Raw genomic sequence first — 19,672 nt, forward strand, 5'->3', positions numbered from 1 at the left:
AAAATATCAACTTATATGTAAACTGTTGTTTGTGCATTCTGTTCATTATAGCTATATGGATTATTAACTGATTTGTTTGTATTTAGTGCTGTCCTTATGGTGGATGTTTTATGCCTGTTCTCAGCACCTCTGACTACTATATAATTTAGTTTCCCTTTTTTCATGTCTACTTTTCAAGAAATAATTGAAATAATTTACCTTTTATTGGGTAAAGAGTCCTGTAAGTATCAGGTCAAATTGTTAATCATGTCATTCAAGTCTTCCATATCCACTTTTCCATTGTCCAGTTTTTAATCAATTTGAGAGTGGGATGTTGAAATTTCCAACTATGATCATGGTTTAACTATTTCTTCTTAAATTTCTTCTTAAATTTCTATTAGATCTTTTTTGCTTCATGTAATTTGAAGCTCTATTATTAGCTACATAATGTTTGGAATAGTTATGAACTTTTGGTGAATTAGTAACCTTTATCATTATGTAAAAAAATGAGTCACCTACAGAAGACATCTCTATACACACATCGCTCACACATCTTTGAGTCACCATCATATTGCAATCAAGCCCTCCCCAACCCACTAACACATGCTATGAAATAGCTGCATCTCAAACTTACTAAAGAATTCATGTCTTGTCAGTCTAATGGACACTATTGGCCATGCCTTTTTTCTTTAAATGAAATTTCCCACAGTCTTCTACACACCTCTCAGTTTTTCTTCTTTACCTCTATTGCTGCCCCTTGTAAATCTGGTTTCCTTTCTGTCCTTCCCTGGCCTGTGGGCACAAGGGCAGTGAGAAGGCCCCTATGGACTGACAGTTGACTGCATGCTGAGTCAGCAACATCTGCTCTCCCTCTGGCTCACAGGCTGTGGCAACCCCACACCCAGGATGCCTAATCCCAGAGGTCCAGCTCTAGGTGTCTGGAGGCCTAGTACTGCTCAGGGCTTATAAAGGGTCTGGTGGATGCTGAGCTACTGCCCAGGGTGGCCACGGCCTGACCTGCAGCTCATGTGGACCCATGGTGCCTTGGCTACCACACAGGCCTCTCATGAGGACCCCAAAGGGTGCATCAGCAGAAGGCAACAAAATCAGTAGCAAGAAGTTTTCTGAATATATATTAACTTTTTCTCACAATAGATATATAAACATTTAAATATAACTTTAGATTCAATTTCAAAAATGGCTGTAATTCTCAACTGGCTCTCAAAATTGTCAGATCATCAACAATCCTCTCTGATGAGCCCACTGTCATGCAGCCCAGCCACCACTGGCCTCAGGGACTCCCACCCCTTCACCTTTACCTGAAGGCTCTCAGGTACTCTGCACACCTGTGCTAAGGCAGGCCATTGGTCTGAGCCCTGAGTGTAAGCTGAGGGCACAGGGCTGCCTCCTGTCTCTGGGTCCTGGGCACTCCTGCTTTATGGGTGATGGGGAGATGTGAGGAAGGTCCCCAGGCTCCAGCACCAGGTGGGGCCCACTGCAAACCTGAGCAGTGCTGTCTTCAGACCTGAAACTGGCTGGGGACTCCTTGGCTACGAGAAGCCACTCTGGACCGGTCTCAGATCCCACTCCTCACCATGGGCATGAACCTGCACCTTATCCAGGTCCAAGGGCTCAGCAAGACTTGGTCTCACTTGTGTATGGCAACAGCAAGAAGAAGGGAAAGAGAGTTATGGTGGACTGCCTGGAGGAGGTGTGTTTGTCAGTGGGGGAGAGCTGGTCACAGAAACCATGCTTCTCTGCTCTGCCTTCCCACTGCCCAGATCTTCATGGGTCCTGTGTGGCTTGAAGACACTTTCCACAAACCATGCCCAGCTTCAGCCAAGAGCCGAGAGCACCCTTGCCACATGGCTGTCAGGGTCTGTATTCCAGCTGGCTTCTCCAGGATGGAAGGCAAAAGCAGATCAGCGTGCCTGCAAGGACAATTTCACTCTGTTGCAAACTCTCAACATCAGGAAGGAGCTGGCTGGGCTCTGGAGGGGGCCTCGCAGCTCTGCCTGCTCCCTGGTTGGGCTTGGAGAGGGGCACCTTGGAAGAGCAGTCACATGGAGGGGCAGAGTTGTTCCTAGGAACACCTCTGCATGTCCACCAGGGGCAGGAGGCATGGGCCCTGCTGCCTGCATCCTGCAGAGTATGAAGGAACTCTGCTCCAGGCTCATCCTTGCTGGGGAAAGCACATGGTCCCTCTCCCAGCATACTGAGTGTGACACTCTCCCTGGCTGCCTGACACATGACCAGCATGTCCCTCCTCCACAGGCTGGCTGCCATCTCTGTGGATCACTGGCCTTGGAGCTGGCAGTGTATGGCCAGGCATGTATCGGACTAGGAAGTTGGTGAAGTCTACATATTAAACAGAAAACCTAGAGCCCTGGATTCTGGTTTGGTGATGGAGAGCATTGGAAAGGGTCCTGTGTTGCACACTGAGTGTGACCACAGGGTTGGGAGGGTCAACACAGTACCCATACCCCCTCACTGGGAATTCCCCAGGGTCTCGATCCACCCCCCAGCCATCACATTTCTTTTCCCACTGCCCACTGTCTCCATCTCTGCAGACCAGCCATAGCATGGGTTGTCAATGCAAACCCTAACTCTTCTTTTTGTGAGATCTAAAAATGAATGAACATTTGCCAATGTGGACGGGACCACTGAGGACTAGGTTCTGGGTGGCCAGGGCCTGGTGATGCTGGTTTCAGGAAGATGGGGAGCAGAGAGGGAGGGGAGTTTTCTCTGTTCCAGTGCTATGAACATAGTCTTCTAACCACATGCATTAGCACTGTGGGACAGTGTCCTGGAGAGGCAGGTGAACGTGGAGTAGTACTGACCTGAGATGGAGTTCAGGCTCCTGGGGAGTCTGCACACAACTTGGGAACCACATTGACAGGCAGTTCTGAGGGCTTCTGTTTATAGCTAAACTCACCGAGTGCTTGTCGGGATGAGTCTAGAATCAGAGTGATTAGCAGATGGGACTACCTCATGGAAACCTATGGGAGTCCTGCAGAAGGATACACTCCCAGGCTTCCTGCACATATGGGGAAAGCAAGGATCAGAGATGTCAGTGACTTCATTCTCCCAGCAAGAGATGGGTCTCACCATGCTTGGGGGTAGAACTCCAAACCCCTCGATCTCATCTCTCTGTCAGGGCTCTGAGAGGTCACCCAGGCAGCAGTACTGCAGGTAACTGGGCTGATTAAGACTGATTGTTGCTGTCTCCCCAATAACACCACCTGGAGAAAACTCAGGGACCATCAGGGGCCTGGGGGGCACTATGGTTGATTCCAAGAGCAGTGGGGAAGGTTTCACTGACAGCAGAGGAGCAGGTGTGTGCAGCTGTCCCCTAGCTGTGCATCTGTGCACAGCCTCTCATGTTTTCTCACTGCAGGTCAGATGAGGTGCTGGCTGCATATCTGCTGCCCAGGGCCACACTGACCCAGGAACAGCTGCTCACTGACCTCAGGCCTAACCATAATCTGCTAAACCCAAAATGAGCCAGGCAGGTCACACTGCACGCTTAGGGAACTCTCTGAGTGCTCAGACAATTGAGTTGGTGGACAATGCAAGAAAGGTAGAGAAAAGGGGGCCAAGATGGGTTGTGACCCTGTATTGCCCAGAGATGAGAACAGACCTGTCCTTGGTCATCTGGGGGCTTGGTCAGGTAACAAGAATGTCAGCCTCAGAAAGCAGGCTTCTTCTGGCTATCCCCTGCTGATGCAACCCTGCACACGGATGTGGTTCTGGGTAGCCATGCCCTGCAGCTTGGGAGACCTTGTGGGAGAAGGCAGAGCTGTGTGCCACAGCAGACTGGGGAGAGTGGCTCCATGGACTTACCTGGTTCTGTCTGTGAGGCGGGGGAGACCCACAGCCCACCATGCAAGGCTGGATTTGGCTTAGACAAGTCTGTGTTACTCCCTTAAGAAGACTGATCCAGGTGGCTGTGTGAGGAATGAGCCCAGAGAGGGAGCAACAGGCAGGCACCTTCTTGGGTCCCTTTACTGCAGCCTCTGGTCAGCAATGACAGGAGGAAGGGGAGTGAAAGGTTGGGTTCTTAAGCTGCTCTGTTGCTGTCTTGATAGATTCTGTCCAGTCTTAACAGGTGGCCCTCTTTCCTGTCACCTTCTAAGTTCTTGGTTTCAATTTCCTGATGTTCTGCTCCAGGGAGCCTCACTCCCTCACCCCCAGTCATCTCCCCTCTCCTCCAGGCCTGCATTAGGGAGGGAGGTGACTGATGTCTCCCAGTGGTGGAAGAGGCTGCCCATGGAGCCAGGGTATCTGCAGGGGCCTGAAGGAAGGGGTGGGGCCTCTGTGACAGTGTGGGTGGAAACAGAGGCCCTGGCTGTAACCAAGTTATACTACGTAGAAAGGGTCACCTCCAAAGGCTTAGAGAGGACTAAGGTTTTTCAAAAAGATTTGTTTTATTTATTTGAAAAACAGAGTTACAGTTATTTAAAAAACAGAGCCGGCGCTGTGGCTCACTAGGCCAATCCTCCGCCTTGCGGCGCCGGCACACCGGGTTCTAGTCCCAGTCGGGGCTCCGGATTCTGTCCTGGTTGCCCCTCTTCCAGGCCAGCTCTCTGCTGTGGCCAGGGAGTGGTGGAGGATGGCCCAAGTGCTTGGGCCCTGCACCCCATGGGAGACCAGCATAAATACCTGGCTCCTGCCATCGGATCAGCGCGGTGCGCCGGCCGCAGCGTGCCAGCTGCGACGGCCATTGGAGGGTGAACCAATGGCAAAGGAAGACCTTTCTCTCTGTCTCTCTCTCACTGTCCACTCTGCCTGTCAAAAAATAAATAAAATAAATAAATAAATAAATAAATAAATAAAAAACAGATAGAGGTGCAGCCCGAGAGAGACGTCTTCCATCTTTTGGTTTACTCCCCAAATGACTGCAATGCTTGGAGCTGGGCAGATCCAGAACCAGAAGCCAGGAGCTTCCTCTGGGTGTCCCACATGAGTGCAGGAGCCCAAGGACTTGGGCCATCTTCTATTGCTTTCCCAGGCCACAGCAGAGAGCTGGATCGGAAGTGGAGCAGCTGGTCTCACACAGGCACCCATATGGGGTGCCAGCACTGTAGGCGGCAGCTTTACCTGCTACGCCACAGTGCCAGCCCCAGAAGTAAGGTTTAAACAGCAGCTCTCCACACATACCCCCCACTGCTGTTCATTCTGCAAGTGGCAGCGAGAGCTTCAGATTCAACATTGTGCACGCAAGCCAGATCTGGCAGTAGGAGGTCATGTGCTCCAGGCAGACCCCAGAGGTAAGCAGAGCAGCTGGGGGCTGAGCAGAGATGCTGTCTCTGCTCCTGTCTGTCCCCCTGGGGGCTGTGGCTGCACAGAGCTGGGAGCACAGGGTTAGGGGTGCCAGCCCAGAGGAAGCTACAGGGACAGGATGTGTCTGGGGACACTGGCCGAGAGGCTACAGGTGACTTTCACCAAAACAGGGTTGGGTGGGGGCTGGGTGCCATTCTGTATTTTCACAAGGCTCTGGGTGTGAGCTTCTCCCATCTGCATCACAGCCTCTGGCCAAGAGCCAGCTTGGGGACCCAGGCTTTTGGGAGAGGCACTCAGCTTTGTGAGGCAGCGTCCTTCCCTGACTGCCCTCTGGTGAGACCCTGGCTGCAGTGAGGTCGGGAAATCAAGGCAGGCCTCTCTCGATGATCTGATTTTCCAGCTGTCTGAACGACAGGTCCTGGCCCCAGATGACTGCACAGCCCTCATTCCTCCCACTTCTCAGAAGCTTCCTTGGATGTTCTGACACACCCTGCTAAGGCAGCTCCTGCAGATTCTGGCTAAGCCTGACCTTCCTCTGAACCAGCTTGCCTGAAAAAGCCCCACCCAGCCTCGGTTGGGCCCAAGTGGCTTTCTCTGAAGAGCCCTGCTGTCACAACAGGAATTGCTGGCTGTCCTGGCAGCAGACAGGAAACATCATTCTGTTGGGGGAAAATAACCCTCTCAGCACAAACATAGTAATAAATAAGTGGCTAGCTTATATACTGTGCTAAATTGACCCAGGGCTGACTCTGCCATGTCTGAGCAGAGCCTCAGGGGTGGACTGGCCAGGACCCTCCAGTGAGCATCCTGGTGTTTGGGAGGCAGGAGCAGCCAGTGAAGGAGAAGAGGACAGAGGACACCTGTGTGGTCACATGGCAGGGGAAGGAGGAGATGCAGTGAGGTTTCTGGTCACAGCCAGAGTGGTGTCAGGCACTGGGTCACCTCACTAAATGTGATGAAATGCAGCTTTCCACTCACATCAGGACCTGGTTCTCTGTGTCCAGCAGGTGCAGTCCCATGAGTCCCCTCAGATGGTTGCAGTGGACACCAGCAGGATGGGGAATCCTTGGCAATGCCCACTAGGGAGCCAAAGACCAGGTTCCCTGGCACAGCTGCCCCCTTGCAGAGTGTGTTCAGGGAGAGGAAGCCTGCTGCCCTGCAAGGAAAGAGACACGGACAAGGTTGAGTGGACACAACCAGCAGGGTCAGTCGTGGTCACTGTCACTGACCCTCACATAGGTCTTGTTGCAGACACAGTTCTTCATAACACATTTCCATGGATGGTTTCATGCCCTCTAAGCTTGGATTTCAAACATTTTCTGCGCCCAGGTAAACCCATCTTTTGATTCCATTTTCTAGAGACTTGCAGCCATCTCATCCAGTGTCGATGCAGCAAACAGCAATGGCTGTCAGAAAAGACGGCAGGGAAGCCAGGCTGCCAGAACTGCTCCCTCATCCTCTGCTGTTTTTCTCACTATACCTCTGCCAGTTCATGTTCTGCCCAAAGCTTCACATCTATCATAACTGGAGAAGAAAGGGAATTTTAGGAGCAAAAAATCTTGGGGCTAGTGTTGTAGACAGCGTGTTGAGCCACCACCTGAAACACTGGTATCCCATATGGGAGTGCCAGTTGGAGTCCAGGCTGCTGTACTTCTGAGGCAGCTCTCTGCTAGTGCACATGGGAAGGCAGCAGAAGATGGCCCAAGTATTTGGGCCCCTGGAACTCACATAGGAGACCCAGATGGAGTTCCAGGTTCCTGGCTTAGACTCAACTGGTGTAGCCATTTGGGGAGTGAATCAGCAGATGGAAGAACTCTTTCTCTCTGTTACTCTACTTTTCAAACAAATGAAACAAAACAAAAATAAGAAACCCTTGGCACAGTGATGTTGGAAGAAAGGGATCTTTCAATGAAAACTAATTGTGACTGACCCAGAATCTCCTCTCAGGACAGAGGCAGGCATGCAGCAGGGCTCAGGCTGGAGAGGCTGGTCAGTCCCTGCTCAGATGCAGGTGTTGGGCCACCTCCCTCTGACTGTAGGGAATTAGGCCACCTCCCTCTGACCCAGGCCAGGGAGGGGGGAATGAGGAGCAGCTTCCTATCCTGGTCTCCTTACAAGAGTGACCTGTGATTTTACATTGTCAGTTTCCACAATTTCAGAAACATCCATGGACAAGAGGAGATTTAACTTTCACCCAGAGTTAAAAAAAAAGATGTATAATGGTGACAATAATGTTAAAACTTTTCTTGCTTTATTCCTCTTATTAGAGGAATTGATGTGCTAGGCTTTAAGTAATTAGAGCCCATGGGATTTTTGGAGAAACTGGCAGGCATGGAGTCTCAGCTCTCATCTCCAGGGGGCCCTGCCTTCCTTACATGTTTTCAGCAGCAGGGACTGAGCTCCAGGCAGAGATTCCCCAGTGAGTTCTGGTGCCAGGTCTCAGACCCTCCCCAGAACTCCCTGTCATGGTGAGGGGCATGGGTCCCAAGAACACTTTACAGGAGACTGGGGCCACTGTGCTGGAACTACAGTGAGACAGCCATCACTTACGGCAAACGAAAGGGAAGGAAAGCTTGTCCAATCTTCAGTGGATGTGGATTGAGTGACTTTATCAATGATTTTGAGTCAGTAAACTAAGCTTTGTGTGTGAGGGCACACAGCCCACCACACCCATGGAGTGTGAGATCCCCTAACTCAATGCCAGTCACAGGGTGACTGTGTGTTAAAGGCACAATGAGCACAGGTAACCTGTGGACACCTAAAGCCCAACGAGAAAGCATCTTGCATGCTGCACCAGGGAGCATTTGGTTCTCATCTGTCTTTGATCTGTAAATGCACCGGTGTCCTGAGGCCTGCTCCTCACTGCCTGTGCTGTTCCCAGCTGCCTTGCCCACAGGAGTCATCCTTGTATTCAGTGATGTCTGCTGTCTGCTGCGGTCATCACTCAGCCTCCCCTGCACCACACACACACACAACACAGGGAAGGACACAATCTCCTCTAATGACATGAACTTGTTCAAGTGTGGATGCAGGCCTAGACCACACCCAAAGCAGGACAGTGAGCCATGCTGTCCTCTGATTGAGACACCTGCAGAGCACAGGGAGTCTGTGGAGTGATGAGACTGCCACAACTGGGGATAGTGCAGAGGGAAATGGACACTCCGAGTGGAGGAAATATGAGCTCCATGGGTTGAGTTGGCCACATGGAGAGCCCTGGAACAGCAGCACCAATGGCTGCTTCCATAGGAACTGCTGGAGGCTGTTTCACTCCTGAAAGAGCTCATGTAGATTGGCAGCATTGCCAGCAATGTGCACCTGACACCCTGGGCTCAACAGACTCAACAGGCTTCATTATGTTGGTTTTTTAAATTAACAAACTTCCCCAGCAACTTCCAGAGGCTTAAAAACTGCGTAAAAAGGGGTGTTTGCACTGCCCAGTTTCCCAGTTGTCATGATTAAGAGTGTATGCTTGCTGCTGCTGCTAAGCCAGCACCCAGACCTGGGCATGTCCATGGTCCATCTGCACATCCTGCTTGGTGCTGCAAGCTCAGTGGGCTTTGAAAAGCAAACAGCAACAGGTGTACCCATACAGGAGCACACAGGATGATGGCATCACTGATCTGGGCACCCCCGGGCTCTGCCAGTGCAACCCTGGGAACTCCTGGTCTTTTTGTATCTCCATGGCTTTGCCTGTTCCACATGTGCTATGGTTGACATTATGTAGTGGGTACCCTTACACACCAGCTTCTCTCACCTTTTAAAAATTAGACTCTAGGGTTTGGTGCTAGGCCTGAGGTGCTGGCATCCTGTATCGGTACCAGTTTGAGTTCCAGCTGCTCTACTTCCAACCCAGCTCCCTACTGATGGCTTGGGAAAGCAGTAGAAGATGGCCCAAGTGTTTGGGACCCTGCACCCACATAAGAGACCTGGAAGAAGCTCCTGGTTCCTGGCTTTGGATCAGCTCAACTCCAGCCTTTGTGGCCATTTAGGGAGTGAACCAGTGGATGGAAGACTTTTATCTCTGTCACTCCCTCTGACTGTCTGTAACTCTACCTCTCAAATAAATAAATAAAATATTTTTAAAAAAGAAAATTTACAGAATTTTCATCCAATTGATGAAGACACAATGAAAAAGTTAACTATATTGGGCTTTTGTTCTCTGTACTAAGATTGGCTTACACTACAACATCATTGATGTATACATGACATAGAAATAAAAGATAAACAATGGAAGGCTGTCACTGTGGCATAGGGGGTAAAGCCACGACCTGCAGTGCTGGCTTCCCATATGGGCACTGGTTCAGGTCCTGGCTGCTGCACTTCCAATCTGGCTCTCTGCTATGACCTAAGAAATCAGTAGAGGATTGCCCAAGTGCTTGGGCCCCTGCACCCATATGGAAGACCTGGAAGAGGCTTCTGGCTCCTGGATTCAAATCAGTGCAGCTCTGGCTGTTGTGACCATCTGGAGAGTGAACCAGCAGATGGAAGACCCCTCTCTCTCTCTCTCTGCCTCTCCTTCTCTCTCTGTGTAAATCTGACTTTCAAGTAAATAAATAAATCTTTATATAAAAAAGATAAGCATTGAAAAGAAATATGCTTAATATATAACCTATATCTTGATTACTGGAATTAGCAGTGCACAATAATGTAGGAGCAATAATAGCCTGACCAATATATACAAGGGAACTGGACAAACTAATGTGTATTTCATGTGCACTAAACTTGAGAAATCAAAGAAAAAATCAACAGTGATTAAAAAATTCAATCTCTGTCTTGATTGTTATTCTGTTTAGGTTCCCATGACTTCATATCTCAATTTTGGTAGGTTTTATATGTCCAGGAGTCCAGTCATTTCTTTTAGATTTCCCAGTGTGTTGACATATATTTGTATCTCCTGATGATTCTTTTTATTTCACTGATGTCCATTATTACTTCTTTTTCATCTCTGATTTTATAGATTTGAATCTTACCCCTCTTTTTTGGTTAGTTCTGCCAATGATGTATCATTTTTTTTTTATTTTCAAAAAATATTTGACGGCCAGCACCGTGGCTCAATAGGCTAATCCTCTGCCTGTGGCACCAGCACACCGGGTTCTAGTCCCGGTTGGGGTGCTGGATTCTGTCTCGGTTGCCCCTCTTCCAGTCCAGCTCTCCGCTGTGGCCCGGGAGTGCAGTGGAGGATGGCCCAAGTCCTCAGACCCTGCACCCCATGGGAGACCAGGAGAAGCACCTGGCTCCTGGCTTTGGATCAGAATGCTGACCGCAGAAGCCATTGGAGGGTGAACCAATGGTAAAGGAAGACCTTTCTCCCTGTCTCTCTCTATCTCTGTCCACTCTGCCTGTTAAAAAAAATTTTGACTGAGTTTTTTAGGGTTTTCTTTTTGTTTCACATGTGCTGATTTCTCCTGTAATTTTAATTATTTCTTTCCTCCTCCTAATTTGGGGTTTGCTTTGTTATTGTTTTTTGATAGATTTTTTATTTGATGCCTTTCTAAATTCTTGATGTAGGCTTTAATTGCTATGAACATCCCTTTAAACACTGCTTTTGCTACATCCATAGGTTTTGATATGTTGTATTTTTGTCTTTGTCTCCAGAATTGTTTATTTCCCTTTTGATTTCTTCTGTGACTCATGTTCCTTCAGGAGTGTGCTGTTCTGTCTCCATGTGTTTGCATATATTTTACAGGTTCTTCAATGGTATTCTTTCTTCTCAAAAGCTAGCTTTGGGTTACTGAGCATTACTTTTTTATTTTCTACTTTTTTATCTTAGCTAACTTTCCACTTTTTAGATATTCTTTCATTGCAGAATCAAATTCAAATTGGGTTTATTAATCTTATTTTTTTAAATATTTATTTGAAAGGCAGAGTTGAGAGAGAGAGAAAGGGAAGGAGGAATTAAGAGATCTTCCATCTTGCTGGTTCATTCCCCAAATGGCTGCAATGATTGTGGCCAGGCCAGGCAAGCTTCTCACAGGTTTGCTACTTGGGGGCAGTGGCCCAAGGACTTGGGCCATCAGCTGCCTTCTCAAGCACCTTAATAAGCAGCTGGATCAGAAGTGAAGCAGCCAGGTCATAAATTGGCACTCATTAGGGATGCTCACACTTCAGGTGGCAGTGAAACCTTTTATGCCACTGCACTGGCCCTGGTTTTCTTTATTTAGAGGTGTTCAATTTTATTATTCTTTTATCAATCATTTCTTTTTTCAATTTTTGATATATATGGTTCTCATTTTCAATTCATTTTTATCTAGTATGTATTCCCATTTAGTTTCATAAAATTTAACATGAGAATGATTTAGGAGTGTGCATTGTTTCTGTAAATTTTAAATTTTAATGAAACTTTAATAAATTATAAGAATAGTATCAAGTGTTCTTGGATACCCATTACTCAGATTTACAAGTTAATCCCTGAAATTGCTTGTTCTCTCTACATGCACATCACACACAAACACACTATACTTGTTTTATCTCTATTGTTTGGATGTGAATTGCAAACTTTCCCCTTAAACAGTTCACTATATAACATTTTCTAAGAACAAGAGTATTCTCTTAATTCATAATACAGTAATTAAGAAGCTATAACAGTTTGATACTAGTGTTATTTATCCCCAAACTCTATATTTGAGTTTTCCACTCATCCCAGTAACGTCCTTTACAGCAGTTTACTCTCTTCCATGTACCACCCCTGTTCCCGTTTAGCATCACACATTGAATTTATTTACCATATTTCTAACCTTTTTCAACCTGGAAGAATTGTTGTCTTTCTTTTTCTTTCATTAACTGGATAAGCCAGTTAACTTGGATTTGCCTTGTGATTCTCTACACCACATTCAGGTTGTGATTTTGTGGCAGAACCACCCCAGAAGTGATATTGTGTCCTTCTCAGCACATTGGGTCAGGAGATACATGATGCTGACTTGCTCTATCTTTGGAGATGTTAATTTCATAATTTCTTAAGGTGATATCTACCATGTGTCTCTACTGTGAAATTGATAGTTGTCTATTTGTAATAAATTGTGGTGAGATACTTTGAAACTGTAGTTAAATTATGAGGAAAATTTCAGCCACCCATTTTAGTATTTATTGATAATTATTGTTTGGCTCTGTTATTACCAGCATGTTTTCTAAATGACTGTTTTTACAAATCCCATTATTTTGTTAGTATTAACTGGTTGTTATTATAATTTATTTTTTAAAAGATTGATTTACTTTATCTGAAAGGCACAGTTACAGAGAGGGGGGAGTAAGAGGAGACTTCCAACTGCTGGTTCACTCTTCAAATGGACACAAAAGCCAGGGCTGAGTGAGGCCATAACCAGAAGCCAGGAGCCTCATCTGGGTCTGTCATATGAGTGCAGGGGCCCATGTAGATGGCCATTCCACTGCATTCCTAGGCACATCATTAGGGAGCTTGATTAGAAGTAGAGCAGCCAAGATTCCCATCTGTACCCATATGGGATGCTGCATTGCGGGCAGCAGTTTAACCTGATAACAGTAGTAGTCCAACTTTAATAAAAGTGTTCCCTTCTCCCACACCTATTTATTCACTTTTATAACAATAGAAGCTCATAGAATTTTATTTTACTTAACAAATTAAAATGTGCTACTATTTAAATACGCGACCCCTGTATTTGACCAGTAGGAGAAATTCAAGCTGGTTTCTATATCCTTTTGAATTCTCTCCATTAATCTAATCATTTCTTTATTTGCAGTCATGTTAAAATGTTCCAATGTCATTTCTAAATACTAGTCTCTTTCTTCCAGTCTGGAAGAAATCATTGCACTATAAACCTGTTTCCTTGCAATGAAGAATATCCAGAAAATAAGATGTAGGTGAAAGGATTACAGCACTTATTTTAGTCTAAATCATATTTTAATCTTAATCTTATAATTTCATCAATTCTAGAATATATACACATGTAGTAGCAGGATGCTAATCCACACTTCTGTGGAAATTAAACATAGTAGAACTCATTGTCTATTTATAGTTTTATCTGTCTTTATACTGAGGTATCAAAATCACAATAACATATAAAAGTTTACTTGGATATGTTTTCCCCCATTCAGTGTGGTTGTTTTTCATTGGAATTTCATTTAAGTTTGTTTGTTCCTGTTTTATACTCTCTGATATTATCACTCAATTCCTGTTTGATTCCATCAACACATTTGTAAAAGTTAAATAGCACAAAAATATTCAATTACAACAGTTATCACTCTGCTCCCACAGTTCTTCTTTGTGTGTGTTAGGGGAGAAAGTATACCTTAAAAATTCATAATTTGAAGAAGCTAAACCCTAGTACCTTGAATATAAATTTATTTGGTAATAAGACCATTAAAGGAATGAATGATATACGTGAGCCTATTTCAGTGAACTCTCCTCCAAGGACTGATGTTCTTACAAAAGAAAAAGATTAGGACAAAAGGATCAGGTATGTTCACACACAAAGGAAAGAACAAGTGAACATACAGCAAGAATGTGACCATCTTCAAATCAAAGAAGGAGGCCTTGGAAGGAACCAGACCTGTTGATACTTTTATCTTGGACTTCTAACTACCAGTACTGTGAAAAAACAGATTTCTATTATGTAAGCCAGCCAGTGTGCACTTTTATGATTTCCCTGGATAACAACTGTAGTAAAGAAGTTACTTCATCCTGGGTCACAATATGTGCCTGCATCCTGTATTATGCTACATTGCACACCAATAGATCTAGTTGCAACAGAATGGTTCTATTGGGCCAGAAAGCCAATGATAATCCCTTTTTGAAGATACCACTCCAGATGATGCTTGAGTTTTCAGAGGAAAGCTGTTCTCTTGGACTCTGGACTGTAAATTACTTCTGGTAAGGGGATCCCTAAGTGATTGGATGGTTTTATACGGTGAGTATCATCCGGGTCCAAACAAGATGTGCTATTTACAAATGCCAATATCTCACTCTTTACCAACAGTCTCCATAAATTTCAAATGCAAAACATGGAAGGTTGGGAATTCAACTGTCATCATAATTCAGCAACCTGAATAATTGTGTGTGTGTGTGTGTGTGTGTGTGTAGCAATTTCAATCCAGTGACTACAGAAAATGGGAGACTCTTCTAAAATTTTAATGAAAAATTTCTGTTTCTCAGGCTGTGGCTTAAGCTGAGTTTAGAGTGTGAACTTGTCAATGTTTGTTTTATATTTTTAAAGATTTATTTACTTGAAAGTCTGAGTTACAGAGCAGCAGAGGCAGAGAAAAAAAAAGAGAGAGAGAGAGAGGGAGAGGGAGAGAGAGAGAGTCTTCTCCCTGCTGGTTCATTTCCCAAATGGTCACAATAGCAGGAGCAGAGCCAATCCAAAGGCAGAAGCCAAGGGCTATTTCCTGGTCTCCCATGTAGGTGCAGGGGCTCATGGTCTTAGTCTATCTTCTACATATTTTCCAGGGTATAGCAGAGTGCTGTATTGTAAGTAGAGCAGCTGGGACTCAAACTGGCACCCGTGAAGGATGCTGGCACTACAGGCAGTGAACTTACTATGTCACAGTGCCAGCCCCTGTCAATATTTTTTTGTATGTGCCCAACAGGCAAATGAATCCACCTATACAAGAGTCCTTGTGAATGATCATTACGGCCATAATCAAACACAGCCACTATTTGGCTTCCAAGTCATGTGTTTTACTTGCCACTAGATCAGAATCTACCACAACTTGTTTCATTTTTATGTCACTGCAGGTCACAGACTTCTAATACCAACATCTCATTGTCACAGACTCTGCACTATAGTTAAGTCCAAAGGATTAGTAAAAAGAATGGAACAGATCTTTGCAACAAAGAATTAAGGGATGGCTAAAATACAGGGCCAAACTAATCCCTATACTCCATCTATATAGGCCTAGTTCCTTGGATGAATTCTGTAACAATCAATATCTAATGAACAGAGAGAAAACACTAGTAACTTGAACTGAGAAAGTTTTATATAAAATTATCTGTAATACAAATACACTTACAAACAATTGGTGACTAATAAAGACAGGTCATTTAAATGTCATTAGATTGGCAGATATAAGGATGACTGAGGTAGAATACCCAAGAAAGAGTCTTTCCCAGGGTTAAGGTTCATATCTGTTGATATCTGTTGGTTAGGGCACAGCTGTGACTCACTGGCAGAATAATTGTTATGATGAAGACTCAGACTAACATGAGCCAAGTAAGGCATGTAGGGTGCAAAACAGGAAGAGGCCCTCCTTCTTATATGTCAACTGTACCACTTCTGTGAGAATGAATGCCTTAGATTTTACATCTAAGTCTGGCATTATCTTTATATTCTCTTTAAGTGAAAATTACATGGACTCTTTTTCACTGGAAACCTGTATTTGTGCTTCTCACTTTATAAGTGATTATGTCAAATTACTCATTCTTTTTAATCAAAATACAGTGGCTAGTGCTGTGGGGTGGAAGGTTAAGCCGCTCTCTGTGATGCAAGCATCCCATCTGAGCACAGGTTGATTCTTGGCTGTTCCACTTCCAATCCATTTCACTCCTATGGAAGGTGGCCCAAGCGCTTGGGACCCTGCCAACCATGTGGGAAACCCAGAGAGAGTTCCAGGCTCTTGACTTCCCCCTGACCCAATAGAGGCTTTGTGGTCATTTGGGGAGTGAACCAAGAAATTAAAGATATTGCTCTCTCTCCTCTCTCTTTCTCTCTCCCTCCCTCCCTCCCACTCAGCTTTTCAAGAAAATAAAATAACTCTTTAAAAAAAAACAATTAAAATAAATACCTTGGGGCTGGCGCTGTGGTGCAGCAGGTTAACACCCTGGCCTGAAGAGCTGGCCTCCCTTATGGGCATCGGTTTGAGTCCCAGCTGCTTCTCTTCCAATCCAGCTCTCTACTATGGCCTGGGAAAGCAGTAGAAGATGGCCCAAGTTGTTGGGCCCCTGCACCGAAGTGGGAGATCTGGAAGAAGCTCCTAGCTCCTGGCTTCAGGTCAGTACAGCTCCAGCCATTGTGGCCAATTGGGGAGTGAACCATCGGATGGAAGACCTCTCTCTCTCTTTCTGCCTCTCCTCTTTCTGTGTAACTCTTTCAAATAAATAAATAAATCTTTTTTTAAAAAAATAAATACCTTACAAGTTCATCCCTTTTCAAATTTCACTTTGTCTTTGAATTATTACTCTTACCTAGGTATATCATCACTAACCTAGTTTATGCCAACACTATAAGTAACCTGTTGATTTATTGGTAGGCACTATCATTGTGACATCATCAAGTAACTCAAAATTCTGTCGTTTGCTATAGTGATTTTATTGTACACAGCGCCCTATAACCAGGTATATGAGGATCTTTTTATAGGCACATATTAATTTTACTTTATTCTTACATTATTCAAAATTAATTATTGACTTGAAATTTTGTTATTTACATTGAAACACTGGTATCATCTTTTACATTATTCTAGTAATAGCCACAATATTTTCATTTAGTTCCTCACCATTACCATTTTCTTGTATGTTAGTGCCTGTAATGTTAGGCATACTTTTCAAATATTTCCATGTATATTTGTGTCTGTCTGTTAATATTCATACCATATTATTCATCTCACATATGGTAATCAAACTACAATGTGAATAATAAAATTAATGTCCCTTATTTATTTTCCATTTTGATTCTGAGTTTGTCACTGTCATATGTGTATATAATTAGTAATCTTTCTTTTCTTAATATCCTACCATGGGTAAACTGTGGCCATCCTGGTTTTCATTTTGTTGCTATTGTTGTTATGCAGTCATCAATCTCCTGCATATTCTGGTGGAATACTTTTTTATCTTGTATTTTTAACTTTTAAAATGCATATTGCATACATATATGCAAGCAAGAGAATGTTTACCTTTAAACTATGTGGCCATATTTGTCATTATTGCAGACTCATCTTACTCAGAGTAACTTTGATGTACATATATTTCTCAAAATCATGTTGATGTCAAAATTTTCCATACATTAGATTGAAACTCTGATAATGCTGTTTTACAGTTTTTCTACAAATAGCTTGAACTTGTACAGACTTAAGATACTGTAATATTTCCAAATTGTATTGGAAGAGATTACTTAGGAATATTTTTCAAACATGATCTCTATCTTCTTGGAACTTTATAATCAAAACTACTAAGTGTGGGGAACAATCCGGACTAGACTGAGTTACTGGAATTAAGACTTATTCTATGCATCTGCTCTCCCACAATATGGTGCTGGGAGAGAAGAAAACAGCTTCTACACAGGTGCCTCCAGTTCAACCAATAAACTGTAGGACTCGCTCCTGATTGGAGGAGAGCAGCGTACTCGGCGTGTGGGCAGCTGAGTTGGGATTGGTGGAGGAGGACTATAAAGGAGGAGAGAGACGGCATGCACCAGGAACATCTAAGGGGAACATCTAGCTGAAGGAACACCTGTGCAGCCCCCGAGAAGAGCCGGCCGGCGGTGTGCCGCTCCCCTGCGGAAGTGGGGAATGTGGCTAGGGGGAACTGCCCTTCCACGGAGGTGGAAGGGATAGTAGCCAACCCGGGAAGAACCAGCAGCAAACCCGGGGAGGGCCGAGCAGACGAAAGAACAGCGCAGGGTCTTGTGTCGTTCCTCCATGAAGAGGGGGAGCAACATAATGGTGCCGTGACTCGGATTAGGAAACCTAGGACAGATAGGAAACCTAGGAGGGAAGAAACGGGAAGAAGCAGGAAAATACCGGAGAGAGAGACTAGCGAAGAGCCTAGGGGAAAGCTGGACGAGAAAGGTGCCGGAAGAAGCTATTGAAAGCCTAGGCATAGACTCGGATATGGACTGTGGGAAAGAAGTTAGGATTGAAAGCGAAAGTGAAAGCTTTCATAGACTCGGATGCGGACTATGGCGGGGAAGCTAGGAGATTGAAAGCAAAAGTGAAACCTGGAGGAGGCTTGGACTCGGATACGGACTGTGGGGAGTAGCCAGGAGAAATGAGAGGAATATTGTTGGAAGAAAACTTAAGGAAACATACCGGGTAGAGAAAAATGTTAGGGAGGATGAAGCCGCGAGTGCAGGCCGAGGCGGAGATATAAGCCACCTTGGAATTCTTCAAGTCACCCCGGGGAGCAAGAGGCGAAGATCTGGAACCAGAGGCAGAGACGTGGGCCGCCAGGTTGGAATTCGCCAGGTTAGTCCGGGGAACTTGGACTGAACGCCGGTGGTGGCGGAAACATTCGCAGAAGCCGCCGCGTGCAGAGAGAGCACGGGGCGTGAATAGATAGGGAACGCGGGGCTGGCGCAAGGCCGTGGTGCGGGTGCGAAGTGCGTGGAGACCGCGGAGCGTGCGCGCAGAGCCGGGAACCCGCCGGCGGGGCGAGGCGCCGGGAAGCCGCGCAGAGCCGTGAAGCTGCCGCGGGGCGAGGTGCCGAGAAGCAGCCTCGGGGTGAGCGCCGCCGGGAAACCGCGGGGATAAGAGAAGCCGCGGGAAGTTTAGAAGTAAAATGAGAGAAATAGGAATGCTGGAAGATAGACGTAAAATGGGAGAAATAGGAATGCCCAGAGATAGAGAAATAGAGAAATAGAAAGGCCTCCCCTCAACATGGCAATGAGAAAGCTTGGATTTGGTCTGCCTGATTAAGGCGATAAGCACCAGCAAGCAGCTCGACCAGAGTATGAGCTGCAGGTCACTGAAGACAGGCGCGTATCAACGCCAAAAAATAAAAAGAAAGGGGGATCTGTGGGGAACAATCCGGACTAGACTGAGTTACTGGAATTAAGACTTATTCTATGCATCTGCTCTCCCACAATATGGCGCTGGGAGAGAAGAAAACAGCTTCTACACAGGTGCCTCCAGTTCAACCAATAAACTGTAGGACTCGCTCCTGATTGGAGGAGAGCAGCGTACTCGGCGTGTGGGCAGCCGAGTTGGGATTGGTGGAGGAGGACTATAAAGGAGGAGAGAGACGGCATGCACCAGGAACATCTAAGGGGAACATCTAGCTGAAGGAACACCTGTGCAGCCCCCGAGAAGAGCCGGCCGGCGGTGTGCCGCTCCCCTGCGGAAGTGGGGAATGTGGCTAGGGGGAACTGCCCTTCCACGGAGGTGGAAGGGATAGTAGCCAACCCGGGAAGAACCAGCAGCAAACCCGGGGAGGGCCGAGCAGATGAAAGAACAGCGCAGGGTCTTGTGTCGTTCCTCCATGAAGAGGGGGAGCGACAACTAAGTTACCATTTCTTTTTTAATTTTTCATTTATTTTGTTTGAGGAATACAACTTAATACATTTAATACATACAGATTTGGGAATACAATACTTGTCCCTCCCCACCCAGACTCCTGCCTTTCTTCCTTCACCCTCTTCCTTTCCTATTCTTACTTTTTAGAGATAAATTTTTAGTTAATTTGTAGACTCATAAGGTTAACCCTACACCGAGCAGAGAGTTTACTGAT

At 45.6% G+C, this 19,672-nt stretch overlaps 1 non-coding gene across 1 annotated transcript in view; it reads right to left on the reverse strand.

Moving 5' to 3' along the window:
* Positions 1 to 6,417, reverse strand: part of LOC100347036 (uncharacterized) — an 876,288-nt gene extending 869,871 nt beyond the window's left edge. Inside the window, exon 1 of the transcript XR_016223726.1 lies at positions 6,241 to 6,417. This is a non-coding gene — a transcript (uncharacterized LOC100347036). The remainder of the gene's footprint in view (positions 1 to 6,240) is intronic.
* Positions 6,418 to 19,672: the final 13,255 nt, after the last annotated feature.

Source organism: Oryctolagus cuniculus, chromosome 17, assembly GCF_051225735.1.
Source record: "Oryctolagus cuniculus isolate XC-2025 breed Fujian yellow rabbit chromosome 17, ASM5122573v1, whole genome shotgun sequence".
NCBI classification, from domain to species: domain Eukaryota; kingdom Metazoa; phylum Chordata; class Mammalia; order Lagomorpha; family Leporidae; genus Oryctolagus; species Oryctolagus cuniculus.